The sequence below is a fragment of the Nanorana parkeri genome, unplaced genomic scaffold, assembly GCF_000935625.1.
Source record: "Nanorana parkeri isolate BGI_ZX_2015 unplaced genomic scaffold, ASM93562v1 scaffold183, whole genome shotgun sequence".
Classification (NCBI taxonomy): Eukaryota; Metazoa; Chordata; class Amphibia; order Anura; family Dicroglossidae; genus Nanorana; species Nanorana parkeri.
Genome location: NW_017306451.1, coordinates 533,259 through 554,601, shown reverse-complemented (window position 1 = coordinate 554,601; position 21,343 = coordinate 533,259). Strand labels below are relative to the sequence as shown.

The 21,343-nt window shown below is 43.0% G+C and overlaps 1 protein-coding gene and 1 long non-coding RNA gene across 7 annotated transcripts in view; one reads left to right on the top strand and one right to left on the bottom strand.

Annotated features, from left to right (window-relative positions):
* The window catches only part of LOC108785921 (small conductance calcium-activated potassium channel protein 2-like), a 109,432-nt gene that overhangs the window by 46,203 nt on the left and 41,886 nt on the right, over nucleotides 1–21,343 (top strand). The gene's annotated exons all lie outside the window — the stretch shown is intronic.
* LOC108785923 overlaps nucleotides 8,269–21,343 on the bottom strand; it is a 16,965-nt gene continuing 3,890 nt past the window's right edge. The window contains exons 2-3 of the long non-coding RNA XR_001941160.1: nucleotides 18,153–18,158; nucleotides 8,269–8,279 (exon numbers count right to left, since the gene is read on the bottom strand). This is a non-coding gene — a long non-coding RNA (uncharacterized LOC108785923). The remainder of the gene's footprint in view (nucleotides 8,280–18,152; nucleotides 18,159–21,343) is intronic.

The following is a 21,343-nucleotide window of genomic DNA, read 5'->3' as shown; positions in this document are numbered from 1 at the left end:
GCCCCCATCCTGTCCCCATTGGCCCCCCCCCCCCCCCCCATACTTTTGTTTTACTATAATTTGAATAACAGAGATAAAACTATTTTTTAAAACAGCTGTAATTGATGATGTTCCTGACCCCCCACTGATATCTCCCCCTCACAAACTACCCCACCTACACCCTTAAGGCTGTGACACACTGCGCGCAAAGCAGTGCGGAGAGGTGGCGCATTATCTTCGCGTGCAGTGTGTCATGTAATTTTCTCTCTGGCACGTCAGCTAGCGAGAGCGCGCATAGCTGAAAAATTTCATCTTCAGCCAATCGGCTCATGCGTATAAACCCGCACATCAAAATGCAGTCTTTCATCTGACTGCACTCAGCTCACACACTGCATGCGAAGCTCCATGCCTGACAGCTTTGCTTCACTCTGCACGGCTTCGCATGCAGTGTGTCATGGGCTTTATACTACGTCCCATATCAACCACTGTGGGAAGGAGCTGTGGCGCATCAGCCTGCTGGGAGCTGTAGTCCCAGGAGGCAATGTCAGTGCCTTAGTGGTTAATGGGACCCTCTTCCTCCTGTCCAGGCCCACCCAAGTGGCGGAACTCCAGAGCCCGGTCAAAGGTGCGACTCTATTATTTCCGCCACTTGGGGGGGCACTGACAGGAGGAAGGGGGCCCCATTAACCACCAATGCACTGACATTGCCTCCTGGGACTACAGCTTCCAGCATGCAGCAGGCCAACATTCCACAGCTCCCTCCTGCAGTGGTTGATACTCATGCCAGTGGCAGAACTACCATGGTCGCAGCAGGCCGCACTGACCAAAGAGAGCCCTCGATGACCACAGAGAGACCCCCTGACCACTAGAGAGCCCGCACTGACCACAGAGAGCTCCCACTGACCACACAGAGCCTGCACTGACCACAGAGAGTTCGCACTGACCACCTGAGAGCCTGTACTGACCACCTGAGAGCACTGACCTAAAACAAAAAAAGGGGGAGCACACGATTTTCTGTTCTTGCCTCGGGCGCAAAAGAAGCTAGCTACAGCTCTGCCAGTTATATTTGTCTATAGGGTGGAGTTCCTCTCACTTTGAAATGATTGCATTTTACTTCCTGTTTTTTGCCTTCAGGGAGAATATTAAAGGGAATACCCTCAACAGGACCCAAATGCCTGGTAAAAAAATCTGACAGGGTTTAGCCCTTTCCTTATATAACCACAACATAAAGCCTAACTAAACTTTCATTCTAAGCTGGCTAAATATATTTAAGGTGCATCAAAACAAAAGGTGCGTAAAGATTTAGGTCTTATTCACAATGGCAATTAGGGATGGTCAGCAGATTCCTGTGACAAGAATAATGGGATTCCTGGTGCTAGAAGCACAGTTTGTTGTGGACAGCTGCAGCCGGGAAGCAATGACAAACTGATTTGAGTCACAGCTGTATGCCGCTATTCACATGTATCCACACATCCATTGGTTGCCTGCGGCTAGGAGCAGATGACCAGCCCTGGACACAATCTATCTGTGTCCAGGACTGGTCATATGTCCCTAGCCACAGTTAGCCACTGGATGTGTGGAAACATGCAAACAGCAGTGGACAGTTGTGGCTCTTGTCAGCCTGCCATTGCTTTATACAGGTTTCCTGGCCGCAGCTGTCTACAACCACCTGTGATCCCCACCGCAAGAATTTACAGATTCTTTCCACATCTGGACAAAAACCCCATGTGAATGAGGTCATAGCGTTTGTTTTCTTTAAATATTAGCCTTAGCTTTGAATATGAAAGCCTGCCTCTGCCAGCATGCCGCAGAGTGTAATGTTTGCTTTCCATGGGGAAGCTATCTGCAAAAGTCCAACAAGCCCCCCTGATGAGCCAGAATGAGAGATCTCCAAACAGTGGGGAGCATGAGCTTTGTTGATTACCGAGCTATAGGTGTGACTCCTGCTTCTACACAGAAATCAAAGGGTCCCACTCTGTAGCGAGTAACAGGGGACAGGCCTTTTCTCTCAGGCTGTGGCTGCTTTAGAATGAAAACAAACTGTTAGACATTGCACACCGTTTGTTTTGTTGCACATGCAATGTATTTAGCTGATTTAAACTAAAAGTTCAGTTGGCCATAAAAAAACATTTTGACTACAGATACAGTTTTATATGGCTCCAAGCAACCTCTCTGTAGGTAGCAATGCAAACTTTATTTAAACTAATATCATGTCATAAATCTTTTTAACATATTTAAAGTGAAAGTTAAATAATGTTGAACAATTCAGCAACCTACTCCTTCTCCAATAGTTTTTGTTTTTTTTTAAAGCACAGACCTCTGATTATAGGTCCAATAGTGGCAGATCCTCAATGCTCTGGCTGTGTTTACAAGGGTTTCAATGAACCAGTTTGGTGTAGTATCTATGAGTCAATGTACAGTGTTTTAAAAACAAAATAATTTGATTTCCACTTTAACCACTTTAAAGATTTTGACTTCTTTAAATTTGCTGCAACATATATTTGAATGCAGCTGACACGTTGACAAAGGTTTGGGACATCTGCAGTCTGCATTAAGGTATGACAAAAATAGTGCACTATGCATCGCCTTGTACTTTACAGTATTTACTCTAGAAAAGCTTTTTTCTCTATTTGATAGTCATAACCATCAGGTCCTCAGGGCTGCCTGAAGATGTTTACACTATTTAGTGGTTTTAAAGGCTGTATTGCAGCACTCCGTTTATTAGTTAAATCATCTGACAGGTCCCTCCTGAACACCACGTAATGAATACCAGCCCTGACATCAAAAGAGCACAATAATGCTAGCAGCATGAATACTTTTTTAAATACACTTCATTTACTGTCAGATAACCAAAAGCCATTTTTAAACCAGACTTACATACACCAGAAAAAGAAGAAATGTGTATAGAAGTTTTATACCACTTTGCATCTGATATCCTGTAATATAGAGTATTAAATGTTTTTTACTGGGAGGGTCATGACGCCAGTCTACTGAGATTCTGTATCCACCACACCCATTAGACTTTTCCCACTATACATAGACTCTGTAGCAATACTCAATCACAACACAGACAGACCACACACTCACAGAACACAGACAACCCCTCACAAACACTTGATCTAAATTCTCCACACATACTGCCCACTGCCATACCCTCCGTATACCTATACTTACCACCATGCACTCCACATGTCTTTCCAACACATACTGCCGCCTTCATACCCACTGCTCTCATCTCCTGCACATAATGCCCACTGTCATACTCTTTATATTCCCCTTCCTGCACATAATGCTGCCGTTATACCCTTCAGTGTTCCACTGCTGCACATACTACCCAAGGTCATAGTCTTCCCACTTCTCTCCAGGGTACACATACCTCCCTCTGTCATACCTTCCAGCAATGCTCTCCTTCACATATTGTCCTCTGTCATACTCTTCACACCCTTCTCTTTCACATACTGCCCTCTGTCATACTCTTCGCACTCCTCTCTTTCACGTACTGGCCTCTGTCATACTTTTTACACCCCATTCTTTCACATACTGCCCTCTGTTATACTCTTCGCACCCCTCTCTTGCACATACTGCCCTCTGTCATACTCTTCGCACTCCTCGCTTTCACGTACTGGCCTCTGTCATACTCTTCGCACCACTCTCTTTCACATACTGCCCTCTGTCATACTCTTCGCTCCCCTCTCTTGCACATACTGCCCTCTGTCATACTTTTTGCACCTGTCTCTTTCACATACTGCCCTCTGTCATACTCTTTGCACTCCTCTCCATCACATAATACTAATCACTATACCCTCAGCCACTCCTCTCTTACACAAACTGACATCTGTCATAGGGGTCTATTCACGAAGCAGCCGAAGGATCTAGCCATAGCTTTGGCCGGTCCTTCGGCTAGCTTCGGCCCCAGGACTCCTTCGGTTCAGTAGAACTGAAGGGCTGCTGTACGGGCTATTCACTATAGCTCCACACATACTGCCCACTGCCATACCCTCCGTATACCTATACTTACCACCATGCACTCCACATGTCTTTCCAACACATACTGCCGCCTTCATACCCACTGCTCTCATCTCCTGCACATAATGCCCACTGTCATACTCTTTATATTCCCCTTCCTGCACATAATGCTGCCGTTATACCCTTCAGTGTTCCACTGCTGCACATACTACCCAAGGTCATAGTCTTCCCACTTCTCTCCAGGGTACACATACCTCCCTCTGTCATACCTTCCAGCAATGCTCTCCTTCACATATTGTCCTCTGTCATACTCTTCACACCCTTCTCTTTCACATACTGCCCTCTGTCATACTCTTCGCACTCCTCTCTTTCACGTACTGGCCTCTGTCATACTTTTTACACCCCATTCTTTCACATACTGCCCTCTGTTATACTCTTCGCACCCCTCTCTTGCACATACTGCCCTCTGTCATACTCTTCGCACTCCTCGCTTTCACGTACTGGCCTCTGTCATACTCTTCGCACCACTCTCTTTCACATACTGCCCTCTGTCATACTCTTCGCTCCCCTCTCTTGCACATACTGCCCTCTGTCATACTTTTTGCACCTGTCTCTTTCACATACTGCCCTCTGTCATACTCTTTGCACTCCTCTCCATCACATAATACTAATCACTATACCCTCAGCCACTCCTCTCTTACACAAACTGACATCTGTCATAGGGGTCTATTCACGAAGCAGCCGAAGGATCTAGCCATAGCTTTGGCCGGTCCTTCGGCTAGCTTCGGCCCCAGGACTCCTTCGGTTCAGTAGAACTGAAGGGCTGCTGTACGGGCTATTCACTATAGCCCGTACAGCTCCCGAACTTGGCCGAGCGGCTCAGCCGAGCCAAAGGCATATGCTGAGCCGTGCTGAAAGCCAAAGCTGGCTGAGCCAACAACTTGCTTCTGACAGCTGGGTGGAGCCAGCCGTGATCTTACGGGTGGCTCAGGCCACTTGCAGAGAGATCAGCGTCCCTGGTTACCAGCTAACCAGGGACACTGATCTCCAGACAGCCTAACTGTCATATTCTTCACACCACTCTCCTTCTCTTTCACATACTGCCCTCTGTCATACTCTTTGCACCTCTATCTTTCACATACTGCCCTCTGTCATACTCTTTGCACCCCTCTCAATCACATACTGCCCTCTGTCATACTCTTCGCACCCCTCTCTTTCATATACTGCCCTCTGTTGTACTTTTTGCACCTGTCTCTTTCACATACTGCCCTCTGTCATACTTTTCTCACCCTTCTCTTTCACATACTGCCCTCTGTCATACTCTTTGCACTCCTCTCCTGCACATAATACTAATCACTATACCCTCAGCCACTCCTCTCTTACACAAACTGACATCTGTCATAGTCTTTACATTTTGTCACATAAACTTCTACTGGTCTTTATTACAGGAAGCTCCTACACAGAGGCAAAATGTCACACTGGATCACTGCATAGATCTGGAAGAAATACACAATGCACACCTAGATGTCAATTTATACATCACAAAACCCTTCAGCCTACGAATGTCTCTTAATCTTTGTTTTGGATGAATGATGCCAAAAACAAATGTTTTTAATATGATCTTTTTTCCCAGTTGGAATGTAGCGTATTGTAATATTACATTATGGCCCCTAGGTGGCACTAAGAAGCACAGGAAATAAATGTGTATTTTCTTATGCTCCTAGGCGCTATCTAGTGGCTATAATGTATTATTACAACACTACATTCCAACTGCGAAAAACAATATATATAGACAATGAATACAGAATTCAGGAGCCAGTCTGTCCAACCCAGGAGTCAGCAGGATTTTTTTTTTAGGAGTCAGCTCCATTGACAGCAGCTAGAGGAAATCTCAAAAGTTTAGGTGCCAGATGTCATTTATAGGGAGCATTGGCTACTTGGCTCCTGAGATTTATCCAGCCCTGCTTTAACAGTTGGGAGCTGAACTGCTCCTGGAGGTAATGGTAAAACTTTCAGCTTCCTCTGCTCAAACTGTGCATTTGCTTTAAAATGGCACTGCAGACCAGTAAGGTCCTAGTAGTACTGCCTGCATATAGCACATAGTCTCTCCATATGGCTGCCTGTCTTATGGGAATCTCTACAACAGGTCATTATAACAACTGTGGCATAGGAGGCAGGCGGCTCTAGAATGTACGGTATGCTTTGACGTTCAAGCATTATTTTACTACAGGTACTTCGATCATACCTATATCTTCAGCAACATCTATGAGCCAAACACAGTACCTCACAATTATGGTTATAAAGGAGGATTAAATTACTCACTGCTATTCATATTTAATGTGGGCTTGTTTATAACTATTGCATGCTTGCCTCTCTTTCAGAGATATAAACCATTTAGCTCTACCAGGTTCAACCACTGCTTCTAGTGGACACGTCAGTATTATAAACTGCTGATGCAGTGGGGTCAGCTACAAGAGATCATATGTGGTACCCAATAAGCAGTATTTAGGCCAATGGGAAGGGAGACCACCAGTTGACCAACTGTTTAGAAAAGGTAAAGTTCTTCCTCATTATTAGGGCCTACTACATAATCCCCAATGATTTAAAGTCCATTCATTCCACCCATGTTCAAAGAATGATGGCAAATGTTTAAGTAGTCCTAAAATAGCCAACAGCTTTAAAGTGATGGAGGACAGACACAGGGAGGCTTATTTTCTAAGTGAACTTAAGATTCAGTTTTTAACTTTGTATCTCACGTTATCTCATATTATATTCTGTAAACTAGGTCATTATCAAATACATTTGTCAAATACATTTTGTCTCTGATCCACTACTGTCCATCTACCTATTACATTGCCTGCCCCCGTTTTCTTATTTGAAAGCCTGTCATACATAGTTATATAATATTCTGCTTAATACACAGTTAAAGACTATAAAAAGCAATTACAATTAGTAAACATGTCATCCTCTCTCCAACATATAGTGCTATGAAGACAAGCAGCAACAATGTGATGTAAATCATCCCAATCAATCATTAAAGAAACATTTTGTCGTAGAAAAAAGGTTTGGATTGGAAGTTACTGCTAGGAGTTTTCACATTTTCATAATGCAACTGCCCATGTACATTGTCTGTACAATATATTCATGAGTGATGAAGTAGCACCCAGAACAATCAGTATTGTGATACTTAAAATGTTTTACAGCTTTTGTCTAATTAATATGGTGTTAAAGACACTTTTGGTTCCACTGTTTTTATGTGTTTTGGCCAATGTATAAGCACAATGGAAACACAGGAACTATTGTGAATTTGAAATCAATTTGCAAATGTACACTAGTGCATGTCTGCTAAATGATGCTAGTACTGAACTGTTGTCCTTTGTGAACGGTGTGAAATATACAGCCCCATTCCTTGAACTATCCTGTGAATACACCTCTTAAAGTGCATCTATAGGCAAAACTTTTGTTCATACACTTTAAGCACTCATATGTAGAAGTTTAGAATTCTGATTTATTTTTACTGTCTATGGTATTGTCAATACCTTTGCCAATGTGTTATGAAAAACTTACAGAAACTGTGTTAATCACTGACATGCACGACAAAATGGAATCAAACAGCTTTTCTAGCAGGAATGGGGTTATACTGTAACTTGGTTGTCCCTTCAGTGTTAAATGTTTTAAGACTTCCTTACGAACATCCATGTCAACCGTCCTGCTGCTCCGCTAACCTTGAAACTGTTTAAAACTAGCCTATTCACCAGCTACTCCCTACATGTCTCTCATCATTTCTAATCTCTTCTTTCCATGTCACCAACTCTGCCGGTCTGTTACATGCTCCCTAACCTGCCGTTATCTCCCCTCTTTCTAATGACCAATGCTGCTCCTAGGGAGAAACTGTGAGTTTTACTGTAAATGAACGCCAGGCTCTTTTTCTAAATGCACGACTGCTCTAAATCCTACCAAAGATTTAGAGCTTGCTGCAGCTGTTTGGGTACTTGCACTAAGTGGGAGGCCATAACGTGGTAAACCAATTAAATAAATAGCCCCCTTTTGTATATTATGGCTCCATTCTGTATATTGTTTTGCTGGTTCAGATTCTGGACAAGCATCCAAGGGTGGATTATTACATTGGACAATGTATTTACTATTAAAGCAAATTACCTTTACAAATAAGGTAGGAGGCAGAATATAATTATGCAACTATAGTTATGCAGTATAAATGTCTCTTTAACAGCCTGGAAATGGAAAAACTAAAATCCATCCAAATGCATCAACAGAGGTTACCTTTAGTGAAAACTGTATGTCAAAATAATAAGTAAATCCAGAGATATAGGCATCTAAACGTATAAAGTATACAGATCTTGACTTTCCCCATGTAAGTTAAGTATGGCTGGTCCCCACTCTCCGAGGTTTTCCTGTTTTAGGTCAAGGAGGCTGCCCATCACTTGGGAGCCTCGGGAGGTTACAGGGCCAGCTTGACTTCTAAGCAAAAAGTTGAGATAATAATTCAACTAGTAGAATTATTATTAGGCTATGGACATTAAAAGATTGATATATTCTTCACATATGGTAAATTACCTTTAAAGCAAGCCCTTATTGACCTATGTAGCTACAGACACTGTGGAGTAATTTATCCTTAATTTTTTGGAATGATACAGTGAAGTTGTTTAAGTCAGATCCCTGCACTCTGCTTTCCCCCTGTTACTGTGCACATGTTCTGTGTTTACATTAGGGATTAACAGGCTGGCAGGGGTAACAGAGTGAGCTACTAAAATGAAAGTGTTTCTGCTGCAAACCCTGAGGATGAATTGCTCCACAGTGGCTGTAGCTACAGAGGTCAGAATATGTAAAAATTTGAATGTCAACGGTAATACTTTAAATAATCTGTTCCATTCTTCTCTCCTGCTGATCATTTTGACATATGGTTTTCACTGAAGGTAACCTCTGCTTAAAGAGTTAGTTCACCTTTCTGCACATTTTCCAAAATGTCCCTCATGCGTTCCATCTTCCTAGCATATTGCAAAGCAAAGTTCACTTGTTAAAAAAGCTGTCCCTTTCCCATTGCATACTTTTAGGTCATGCATGGCTGGTCTTTAAAAACCTCTAGGTGATTGCCGCCCCTCAATCCTGGATAAACAGCAGGACCGGGCAGTTGTTAATAGCGCACCCCCAGTGTCCACTCCTGGCTTGTTTAAACTGCCCCCACTCGCAGTTCTCTCTCTCTCTCTCTTTCTCTAGCGGCAGTGGCTTAGCTAGAGGGAGAAAGAGCGCACTACACATGGGCGCAAGCCTATCCTGACATTTTGCCAGGACAGAGGGGGTCAAACGCCTAGAGGCTTTTGCAGACAGGCCATGCAGGACCTACAGGTATGCATTGGGAAAGAGGCAGCCTTTTTAACATCTGAGCAGTGCTTTGCCATGTGCTGGGGATGACGAATAGCACTGGGAATTGGAACATGTGCAGAAAGGTGAAATAACCTTTTAAGCAGTTTTTCCCTTATATCCTCAGGCTGACTTGCCCAGGGTTGTGACATGCTTAAGAACAACTGTTGCCAGATGCATGTGTTTTTTCAAACTGCTTCTGGCTATGACTAAAGCTTTTTTTCCACATGATTCTGTGCTGTGCAACCTTCCTTTTATCTTTTGTTGTGTGTGTGTTTGAGCCTACAGTGGACTCAGAGGGGGTGATAGTTCAAACCCGGAAATTCTTAGCCAAAGTTTTTCCAGGCTCATATATAAGGCAGTTCAGAAAATAACGATACCATAACTGGATTTAGCCAGGGGGTCAGCCAGACGAACAAGATGAATGCAAAGGTGAAAAGCATAAACTCACTGCAGGTAGGCACTGTTAATTTAGTGTGAATGCAGTATGTATGACCGTACCCTTATATGTTTTTTAGTTTAATGATCTTTAATTACATTATAATTCCAAGATTTTTCTTAAATCACCTTAATGGTACAGCAACCTTATGGAGTACTTACTATTCAAAAGTTAGGATGGTAAAGATTTTGCCTAAGACGGAAACATCATTCTGTCTAGAGGGTAGCATTTTTTCAGCTCCTAGAGCTAGGCTGCATTATGCTCCCTCACCACGTACAGTACTCGCAGTATACTGGCGAATAATGGTAGAATAGAGAATAAGCAGTAATGTTTTTCTCAGGGCTCTAAATTGCATAAGATAGGCATAGGAACAGAAATGACGAACCAACACTTTGATTCCCTATAATAGAGACACAGTTCTTGCTTTGAATCCCAACATCTGCCTCTATTTTCTTCATAACTTTCTATCTTATAGGTCTAAGGCTGTATTGAAAAGCTGGGCTGTCAAAACTCTTACATACCTCCTATTCACTAGCTACACAATACTGGTGTTTACTGTGTGCAACTTTAGGGTCCTGGGCATGTTTCTCATCAATATTAATGATTATGTCCTCTCAAAGTCTGGTCGGGTTTCCTCCAGGTGCCATGGGCCTCTCTAATAAGACTTAATGCTGGGTTTTTCAGCTTTCATCCAAAACTGACCGTACACTCCTGCATGTGTATGACCATGGGACAGTGAGTGATTCAGTGAAAAATTTCAGTTCTGTTAAATATATATATTATATATATTTATATTAGATAGATATACAATAAGGTTATGACAAGTGATGGCAAAAGTTGGGTAAAGAGAGTAGCTTGACCATGCTAACGTTTACTGTGGCTTCTCATATGAAATCCTAGAAAAATTCTTATAGCAAGAAGACAAAAGCCTGGCTACCCAGTAGCTATCTGACTGTGTTATGGTCAAGCATGCAGGCTGCCGGGCGAATCAGTTTTTCTAAGCAGGAGTCAGATTTCTTTCACATTGAGCCATCTGTCATCTCTCACACAAAAGGAACCAATGAGAGTTGCAGGGGACACAGGAGATCAACACTCCTGGAACTGTTGGTTCTCTGCGAACTTCAATAGAAGTTTTCTCAGGACTAAAACAGTGTCCGTCAACTCCAGCAGCAGAAGAGATCAGTATGGCTTGCTGCAAATACTTTTCTATAGCAACAGGGTTCGCTTTAAAGAAGAGCTTCATGAAAACACTTGGAGACAACTAAACAGCCAGCAATTGTTAAGACAATAAACACAATGGTCAGGAGTGTGTGATGAACAGCACAGCTTACAGAGTGCCGAGTTTAGAAGTTTGTAATGCACAATATAGCCTTTGGAAAAAATTTCTTAGCATCAATAGTCAGTGGGAAGTAGAAAATGTCCCAGCATCTGTAGTCGGTGGAAGAAAAAAGCTCTTGCATTGGTGGTCAGTGGGAGAAAATAATACCCAGACATCAGTGAGAGGAATAAAATGTCCCAGCATCTGTGGTCATTTGGAGATTAAAAAATACTTTGGCATCAGTGGACACTAGGAGAAAAAGGCCCTGTTGTCAGTGGTCAGTATGTGGAAGAAGTTCTTAATAGTGTGACAATAGTGTGACAATATGCCCTGGTATTTGTGGTAAGTAGAAGGAAGACAGATAATTACTCCATATCACAGTACTGGCTTAGAATTGGTGCCAGGTGCCAGTTCCAGCACCCTGCGTCAGGACATGGCCTGGATCCCTGTTTTGTTGAAAATCCCGGGACAGTTTTGTGGGATAGGCGAGGAAAATGATTATTGGCTTCTGAGGCCAGAGGTACTGCAGGTAGGGCAACAGGGTCAAACCATGAGTAAACTAGAAATAATATTCTGTGCTAGAAAAGACAAGTAAAGGATGTCAGATAGGTACGGAACATTGAAAAAAAAATGTAAGAAAAAACAATTCCTTGTAGGTGCATTTAAAAATATGAGGATTTGCCTAAATTATCAGAACCAGAGTAATCACAGTGTTGTAATAAGAAAGACTGTCCTATCTTTATCCTTTTAGGTGTAGATAAAAAGATGTGTCAAAGTATATGTTAGAGGTAAATGGGAATCATAGGGAAAGTATTCAGCAATAAAGTGGTATGTGAACAAAGACTGAAAAGTGTAGAAATAAACTTCTCATAATATTCCACTGGAGTCACCTGTTCTGGTTATATTTAAAGCTGAAGTTAAATCTGCTTATATTTTGCCGTCCTTGGTTCCTCTTTCCCTCTCACCTCTTCATCAACATGCTAATGCAATTTTTAAATAAAACCTTTCCATTTTCATTACTGACCTTATTTTAGACCCAGTCACATGATCACTTCTCTATGCAATACAGGTAGGTCATCATGGCTGGGGGGAGGGTCGGTAGGGTGCTGTACATACATACATCAGAGGGTCTGAGGACACCAAAATGTCTCACAGTCATCTGTACGAGAGAGGAGGGGAGCCTTCTCTCTCCACCAAATGAAAACCCGTTTTGGCGATCGACAATATTCTGGTGAGTTAGCATTGCTAACTTCCGATTGTACAAATAAACATTGGTCCTAAACAGGATGAGGTGGGGTAAATTTAGATTGAGGGGGGTGCCCGTGTTTAGTCTTGCCTACGGCAGCACAAAACCAAAATACACCACTAAATAGCACCTCAGTAAAGTCTTGTCAGGATCTCTGAAGATGTTAAGTATCTTTAAATTAGATAAAAATGCATTCAGCATTATAATCCCCTGCTTTGAAATCCTTGTTAGCTGATTCTAATGCCATATTAGATCAAACTGTGTAAATCTGCACAACCACAAAGCCATTAAAGCACAAATGGATCCTGACAATACAAGAAAGTTTGATCCTGTTGAAAGTGCGTTTGAAAGATATGTGATTTGGGCACATCAAAAGCCATTGTTAGACACTTTTGTGACTGAGCTAAAGCTTGAAGACTGTAAATTCAAAGCAAACCTGTAACATTGCCCTGCAAAGCAAAATTCAGTCATGCTACATTGTGCCTTTACAGGTGTCACCCTCCTTCTGGATGTGTCACTGCAGTTCCACTGAAATACCCAAAGCTCTAGGTATGGCACAGATAGATGTGCTTCATCTTGCAATGCAGAGTTGTATGCTCTACCTATTGCTAGGCCCAAGCATTGTCACATCCGAGATCTGCCCAATACTAATCCCAGGACCGTCCCTATAATGAGGCAGCTGTTGCCTCAGGTGGCATCTTTTTCGGTTACTTGGTAGGGCGGCAGGCAGAGTGGCTGCACAATGTTTGCAGTGTCCCTTCTGCCACTCCCTTTTCAGCCAGAGCATCCCCGGTTGCTAAGAGCCAGGTGGGGAGATGTGTAAGGGCCATATACATCTACCTGCCCAGCTCTTAGTAACCTGGGACGCTCTAGGCGTCCAGCACCTGGCAACCAGTGACGTCAGTTCACTTTAAGCCTGATGAAGGGTACCCTGTGTGGCCCTGAAAGCGCTTGATTCTACTCTGAGTGACTGCTGACAAATAAAACATGAAGATTCACTGAAATTTACGTGTTTGTCATGCTGGTGTGCTGGTGACATCTCTTTACAACAAACTTTGCTTGATGCGGCGCCATCCGCAGTCACTGCGAGCACCCACCTCTGCTTATGGGAATTCCGGTAAGTTGTGCTACAGGACATTAGTCAGCTGGGTAAGACGCCAGCCAGAGCCAGAGGCAGAGCTGGTGGACAGTGAGATGATCCACCTCCCCTGTCCACAGCCTCCCCTGGTAAAATGAATGTTTTGGCTTTGGGTGCACTTTAATGTAGGCATTTCATGTAGGCATTCCACACTTTAAGCAAGAAGTGAGGATGATAACATATTGACTTTGTATTTCTAGGGAGATCAGATAAACAGAGCAAAAAGTTGGCCAAAAAAAGTCTTTATAGTCACCTGACATATCTGAACTATTGTGTCAAATTTTAGCCATAGATATCCTTGATTTCAGGGAGAATGCATTCTTGCCGATTGCGGACTATTTTCCCAAAAGTGCCTAATCTCCCATATAAAGCCACCCATGCCATACTTGCCAATCTTAACTTTGTATTTGAAGAGCATGATAGTCAAAGGAAGAATCAGACAAGACACAGTTCTCCAGCAAAACACTACATTGCTCTTGCACTGCAGCAAGCATCTAAAGATGGCCTGTACTGTGGAAGTTTTACCCAAAAAGACAAGCAGAGTACAAGTCCACACTACTGTCTGTGGGCCCTCTGCAGTTGATCTTTTCCCCATTTCTGACTGTGTCTCTGTGTGGAGGTGGCCATTCTGGTAAAGGCAGGGATTTGCTTCTTCATGTCACAGCTGCACTTCTGATGACTGGTGGGAAAACTCTCAAGAAGCAGCAGGAGAAGTGGGAAAGCATAGGTCCACAGAAAGAATGATAAAAGCAGGGATATCCTTGCAGTGCAAGGACTTCAGGTACATCTTCAGCAAGGAGAACAATGAGCAGCATGCATTAGCTTTTCAGTCGCAGGCAACAGTGCCTTGGAACTCACATTGCAAATATACAGCTATGAGGCTCAAGGCTTTAGATAGGCAGAGCCAGCTGTCACTCACGCAGCTGGGCGGATCCAGACATAATTGTCGGGATCCGTTTCAGCTGCTGCATCTCAGTATACCGCGAGCTGTACTGAGCTTAGGGTGACGTGAGGACGCTAGTTTGTATCCTCCCGTTACCCTTAGGAGAACTATGGGGAAAAGCCCTAACCCCATAGTTCTCCTTTAACTTTTTCAGCAATTTGAACTACAGTAGCTCTTCTATTGGGATGGACTACATGGGCCAGTCTTCGCTCTCCATGTGCATCAATGAGCCTTGGCCACCCATGTCCCTGTTGCCAGTTCACTGGTTTTCCTTCCTTGACCGACTTTTGGCAGGTCCTGACCACTGCAGACTGGGAACAAGTGCTGTAGTTTTGGAGTTGCTCTGACCCAGTACTGTATCCATCACAATTTGGTCCTTTTCATTTACGATCTGCTTGATTCCCGAAACATTAGGGAGACAGTGCACAGAGTAGCTGAAGGTGGTAAAGCAGTTGCTAAGGAACATAGCTCTGGCAGGTGCACTAACGACTGACTGAACTGGTACCCGTTTAATGAATGGTAAGTCATTTGGTAAAGAATAACAATAGTCCAGGCAGGATATGATTAGTGCATGGATTAACTACCTCCCGGCCAGCCGCTGTGTATACACGGCCTGCCGGGAGCTTCTTGGATGTAACTGGGCGTGTATACACGTCCTGTTACATCCTCATCAATCACTGATAACACTAAACTGATGAGCGGTAAAAGCTTTTAAAGCGTCGCCTATGGCCAATTTTGGGTATGCTAGTTTTTTGCGATTTTGCGAGTGCGCGCAATTTTTACGCTTGACATGTTTGGTGTCTATTTACCCGACGTGACCCCAACTTTTATATTTTACCAAAAAGTGGGTAATATTAGTTGTTTTATAGCATAATGTAAAAAAAAACTTTTTTTTTCTCAAAATTTTCAGTAATTTCTCCTGAATATAGTAAAAAATAAAACCCGCAGTGGTGATTAAATACCACCAAAAGAAAGCTCTATCTGTCCCCAAAAAATGGTATAAAATTCATTTCAGTACAGCGTTGCGTGACGGAATAAATGTCAGTCAAAGTACCGCAGCGCTGAACACTGAAAAATGGCCTGGCCAGGTAGGGGATCTAAACACCTGGTCTTCAAGCAGTTAAGGTAGGGTGAATTCGAGACATGTTCTTCAGTTGAAAGCTCCTTTTAACAGAGCTTTTATTTTATTACTAAGTATAAAGCAGAATCAAAGGTGACCCCTATGTAATTGGCTTCTCATAAGGGATTAACATTCGCATCATTCACTGAGTAAGCGATTTGAGGTATACAGTAGACAGTGTAGAAGAGTAGAAGTACTATTACACAATGGTATTTCTATAAAGGTTTAGTTTATGGCATCGGGACACCATTAAGAGAGAGGAATACATTTTAAATGTAAACCTTTTCTTTTTATATAAAGCTTTACTAACCTTATAGCTTGTCATACTAACAGTTCCAGTTGCTATGTGACATGCCCTGACATCCCCATTAAAAGCAGGCTGCTTTAAATTTCATTGTGCTTGGCTGCACTGGATCTACAAATAGTTTGCGGTGTTTATTTTCTATAATCATCCTTCATTGTAAGTGTGGCGTTTTCAATGAGGCCTTGCTACAGAGCCTTATTTCTCTAGCTCATTATATTGTCTGTATTCTGTTCCATACTGCTCAGACCTAGTTATAATGTCTGCAGGCTGCAGTCATTTGAATCATTCTTACTGACTTGCCATATAAATAGGAATATGCTATTTTAGTCCTATATGTGTTACTTTATTTCCAGTTGCTTCTTTATTGGATTTTAAAAAAGAGAACTTGGCTTCTAGCGCCTTCCACCTTATCTGTCAGATTAAGCAGAATGTAGGCATGTACTATGTTTCTAACCAGTATCTCCCAGTGTCTGTGAAGCTGTCTAGAAATGGACTGACATCCCAGGTTGCTGCCCACCCCTGAATTGTGAGGCTGTCACTTTGACTCTGTCATACTGGTGCTTTGCAGTCAATAGCGTGACACTATCTTAGACCAGAGGCATTTAACCATACATGCAAGATAGACAAGCTTGTCTGCAAAATCACACCAGAGGATAACATTTGTGATTGCATAGTGTGGTTGAGGATATATATACTGTATAAATATTATGTTGCATTTCATTTAATACTTGACAGTAAGAATATTTGTCTTGCAGTATTTGTTTATGCCTGTAAAATCAGGAGACATTTAAAGGGATTTGTAGAGTAGCTCAACCCTGTTTTTAGCCCAACCCAAATGCCCATGGGCCAATTTCTCTCTGTGTCGTAAAAGCAAAGGCTGCATTGTAAACAAGGAACAAGAGGTGATGCTGTTATATCATGCAGAACACACATAAAAAAAATAGAAAATAAAAAAATATATATATATATATTTATTTCCTGGGGCCTAATGGCAGCACATGATGGGTTAAGCTTCTCCCCCCTTAACCCCATAGGACACGTGATTAATACATTTGGTCCCAGTAGCCAGGATGAATTATTTTTTCTGTCCTCACCATGGATTCGTGATTTTGAGGATGTCATTTTATTTTTTAACCCTTACTGGCCGTTTTCCTGCAGCTTTTCAGACAGGGTAAGTCTCCCCTGTGCTGAACAGACAATTATGGACACCAGCACTCCAATAGTAGAATAACGTCTGTTTCATGACGTCCGTGCAAAAACATACTTATTGCAACGTTTCAGGGTCACGCAAGATCCCCTTCATCAGGCAGAACAACCTGACGTCCGTGCAAAAACATACTTATTGCAACGTTTCGGGGTCACGCAGGATCCCCTTCATGAGGCAGAACAACCTGACGTCCGTGCAAAAACATACTTATTGCAACGTTTCGGGGTCACGCAGGGTCCCCTTCATCAAGCAGAACAAGGGTTTTTCTGCCTGATGAAGGGGATCCTGCGTGACCCCAAAACGTTGCAATAAGTATGTTTTTGCACGGACGTCATGAAACAGACGTTATTCTACTATTGGAGTGCCGGTGTCCATAATTGTCTGTACTAATTTGACGGTGGGCATCCGTTGACTACCGATGCACCCATCTCTTCACTATGGATCAGAGGTCAGGAGTGCAATGGGTACATGGACTATCCTCTGTGCTGAAGACCCTGCTCATATACTTTCAAACAAGGTATTCCCCAGGATATAGTCCCATGGGTGTCTGGGCATGGCGTATAGAGTAAATCTCTAGCTCTGTTGAATGGCATAGCATGTCTGGCATCCCTTTTATCTCCTCCTCACCTACTGTGTCTCTCTCTCATCTCCTGTGGCAGGCACTCCCTCCTAGGGCCATGCGCCCATCCTTGCCTCTTTCTTTTAGCTCAGATGGCTTGGCCCCTTTCTGGCATGATGCCTATGACACCACCAATATTCTGCGCATGCACCCATGGCCTGGAAGTATTTCTCTGGGAGGGGATGATTTGCTTCATCCCAGTTATCTATAAATTGAATCCTGGTGCTCCTGGCAGCCTCTGCCTGGGATTTTATGCTCCACGATTCCTCTCAGAGCCTTTTTTTCTACGTTTCTAGTAAGCCTCAATCTTATCTACCATTCATTTTCCCCTTTCTTTCATCATATTTCCTGCAATTCATTATGTTGTGTTTGTGCTCTCTCTAACCATGTCAGACAATGCTGCCGGAAAAGACACCGCTTTGCCTATAGGTAAGGGTACATTAAAGTGACATTAAAGTTAAAAAAAAAACGCGTTAAAAGAGTTTAATACTTACCTGTGTCTTCCCGCGCGCTCCTGTCCGAAAATGTGAAAATTCTCAGGCGGCCGCAAAGCATCTTGGTTCGGATTTTCGGCCGGGAGATGAGGAGAGACACAAGGTAAGTATATGGACGCGTGCACCCGCATGCAGACACCGTGGAACAGGAAGTACCAGCAAGGACAGAGGAGTCAGCGCTGGATCGGAGACCCGCAGCAGCGTTGGAGAGAAGGCTGAAAACTACAGGAAAGAAGATGAAGATCGGATTAATAGACATCATTTAAGGTAAGTACTTTCATTAACATTGGGGGGAGGGAAAAAACTGTTTGCCTTTAATGTCACTTTAAGACTTTTAAAAAGACCATGAGAGGTGAACTTCATAACAATGTTATGATCTTCGCAGCCCTCCTCACGAAGAAGAACCGGGATCTCATAGTTCCAGAAGATTGTCGATTTCATTCAAGAAGGAAAAACTGTTCTCAGCATAGAACCCATCGGTGAGACTCTTGCACATCGTCACCCAGATAAAAAAGCTTGCTGGGTCTGTGGTAGTCAAGCTTTAACTGATAAGCTAGTGTGTCAATCATGCCTAGCAGAAGCAACGCAAGATATCTCTCCTCCAAACCAGGATATGTTATCCTTTATCAAATAATCTGTAAAGGACTGCTTGAAAGAATTTAGTCAGGATAAGTTTTGTGATAAGCCATGCACATCTTATCAAGCATTAATAGACGCATCAAAGGTTAAGAACTTAGACCAATCAGTTAGCACAAAATCAACTTGCCTGGTGGATCCCTTTATTGCTGCTGTGAAGGAGGCTATCGAGTGGAAAGACCCAATAAAGGAGCTAGCTAAGGTTAGAAAATACTTTCCTCACCTTAAGAAGTCATCTGGAAATTTCCCATACATGGAGGAGATAAAAAATATTGGAATCAATTAGTGGAAACGCATTGAAAAGAAACCATGTTTAAACAGCCGCTTATCAAAATTATATCCACTAAAAGAAGACTAAATTACCAGCCTATCCTCTAGTGGATGCGGAAGTGATAAGATTAGCTCGCCATGTTACAATACTCTTGGAAGACGCTGTTTAATTCAAGGATCCTTTGGTTTGCAAGACTAATCTCGACCTTTAAAAGGGCCCATTTATCTTCACGAGGTGCATGTCGTCCAGCCATCGCTCTTACTTCTGTCGCGCGCTATTTCAGTCTGGACCAATAAAAAAGAAAGAGCTCTTAGATCGGTGTCAGCCCTTCAAGATCTTAGGCTAGTGGGCGATTTCCTGGGGGAAGCCACTATTGATGTGGTGCGTATTGGAAATGCAACAGTATATGCTGTTATGTCTTTTGAGCTGTAGATGGCGCAGTAGTGCAATGTTACCATCTATATATCCTAATTATAATAAAAAATAAAAACCCCAGTGGTGATTAAATACCACCGAAATAACGCCCTATCTGTCCCCAAAAAATGGTATAAAATTCATTTCAGTACAGCGTTGCATGACGGAATAAACGTCAGTCAAAGTATCGCAGCGCTGAACACTGAAAAATGGCCTGGCCAGGAAGGGGGTCTAAACACCTGGTCTTGAAGTGGTTAACTAGGATACAGAGGAAGTTTTCCTGTTGTGATGTTTGGGGAATTAGCTGGACCGCAGGACACAGGCTTTATCAAACAAACTGCATTTATTTTCCACAGCAGCAACATAAACAGTCCTTTCTGTCTTCAGTACAGCAAAACAACTTGAAGGATTGCTTTCTTCAGCATAGAAATGAAACACTTTACCTTTTGCTTTCTTCATCACAGAAAATAATAACAATAGCCTCAACGGCTTGGATGACTTCAGTCCACAAGGTTATCACACTCTTAACCTTAGAGTTTTCTCACAGCCCACAGCCTCCCAGTAAAGTTCAGCTGTTTGGATGACTTCAGTCCACAAGGTTATCACACTCTTAACCTTAGTCTGCTCCACAGCCCTCTCTCTCTCTCTCTCTCTCTCCACACTTCCTGCAGCAGGTGTTAACCCAACCACAACCCGAACAAAGGGCAATATACACCTCTCCCAGGGCCCATCTTCTGGCGTCCTGTACACTATGGGGGTTATTCACTGGAGCTTCAGCTCACTTTGGCCGCCTGAGCCCTTTGCTTCAGTCGAACCGAAGGGCTGCTGTATGGGCTATTTACTATATCCCGTACAGCAGCCGCAAAAACTTAATTCAGCATTTCTCAAGATCTCAGTGCTTTATCTAAACAGATAACCAGCAGTGCAACCATTCTTGAGAGCAATGCTAGCCACAATTAACACAAGGAGAGCGCTATGGCTAAAACCGTGGCAACAGATTCATCATCCAAATCAAACTGGTGTTGCATTCCCTACGATGGGGCAAATCTTTTTGGAGGACACTTGGATAATTCCTTTACAAAAGTAAAAGGAGGAAATTCAGGTTTAATTCTGCAAGACAGGAAGTTCCTATGTCAGAGGTTTCTATCAAGCAGAAAGCCTTATAGACCCGGTAGAGAATAACGAAGGGGATGGAGAAGCACATTTCATTACTTAAGATGTCCGAGCAGAGCATAGATTCTTCCTCTCAAGATGCAAAGTAGTCCGTTGCCAGTGTGGGCTTGTCTAAAGAGGTTTGCAGACAAATGGGAGGGAGTACTCAAAGAACCATGAGAACCTCCACTATTGCTCAAGGTCCTTCAAAAGAGGTCCTCCTCACAGTTGGTTCATTCAAGCATGCTTACCAGCTTTCCAGGAAAGAGCCCAGATGTTCATTCAGAATGCCATCACCCTCATTTAGAAGGGAGCAATTTGCTCTGTCCCACGATTAGAACAATTTTTCCAGATTTTACTAGCCTCTCTTTTTAGTAAAGAAGACAGAGGATTTAATGCCGGTTTTAGACTTGAAAGATCTCAACAGGCGCATTCACGTTCCTACCTTTCATATGGAATCCCTTCAAATGATAGTACCTACCATCTGTGATCAGGACTGGATGTCTTCGATAGACCTCTCTGACGCACGCATACCTACATATTCCAATCCACCAGAAATACCCCCAAAAAAATTATTCGCAATCCTGGGATTCCACTTCCAGTTTGTGTGTCTCCTGTTTGGCATTTCCATTTTTTGGCATTTGGAGTGCTGGTGACCATTTATTCTGTTTTGCAAGTATTTGGAGGCGCCATCCGCGGCCACTAAAGCCCCCCCCCC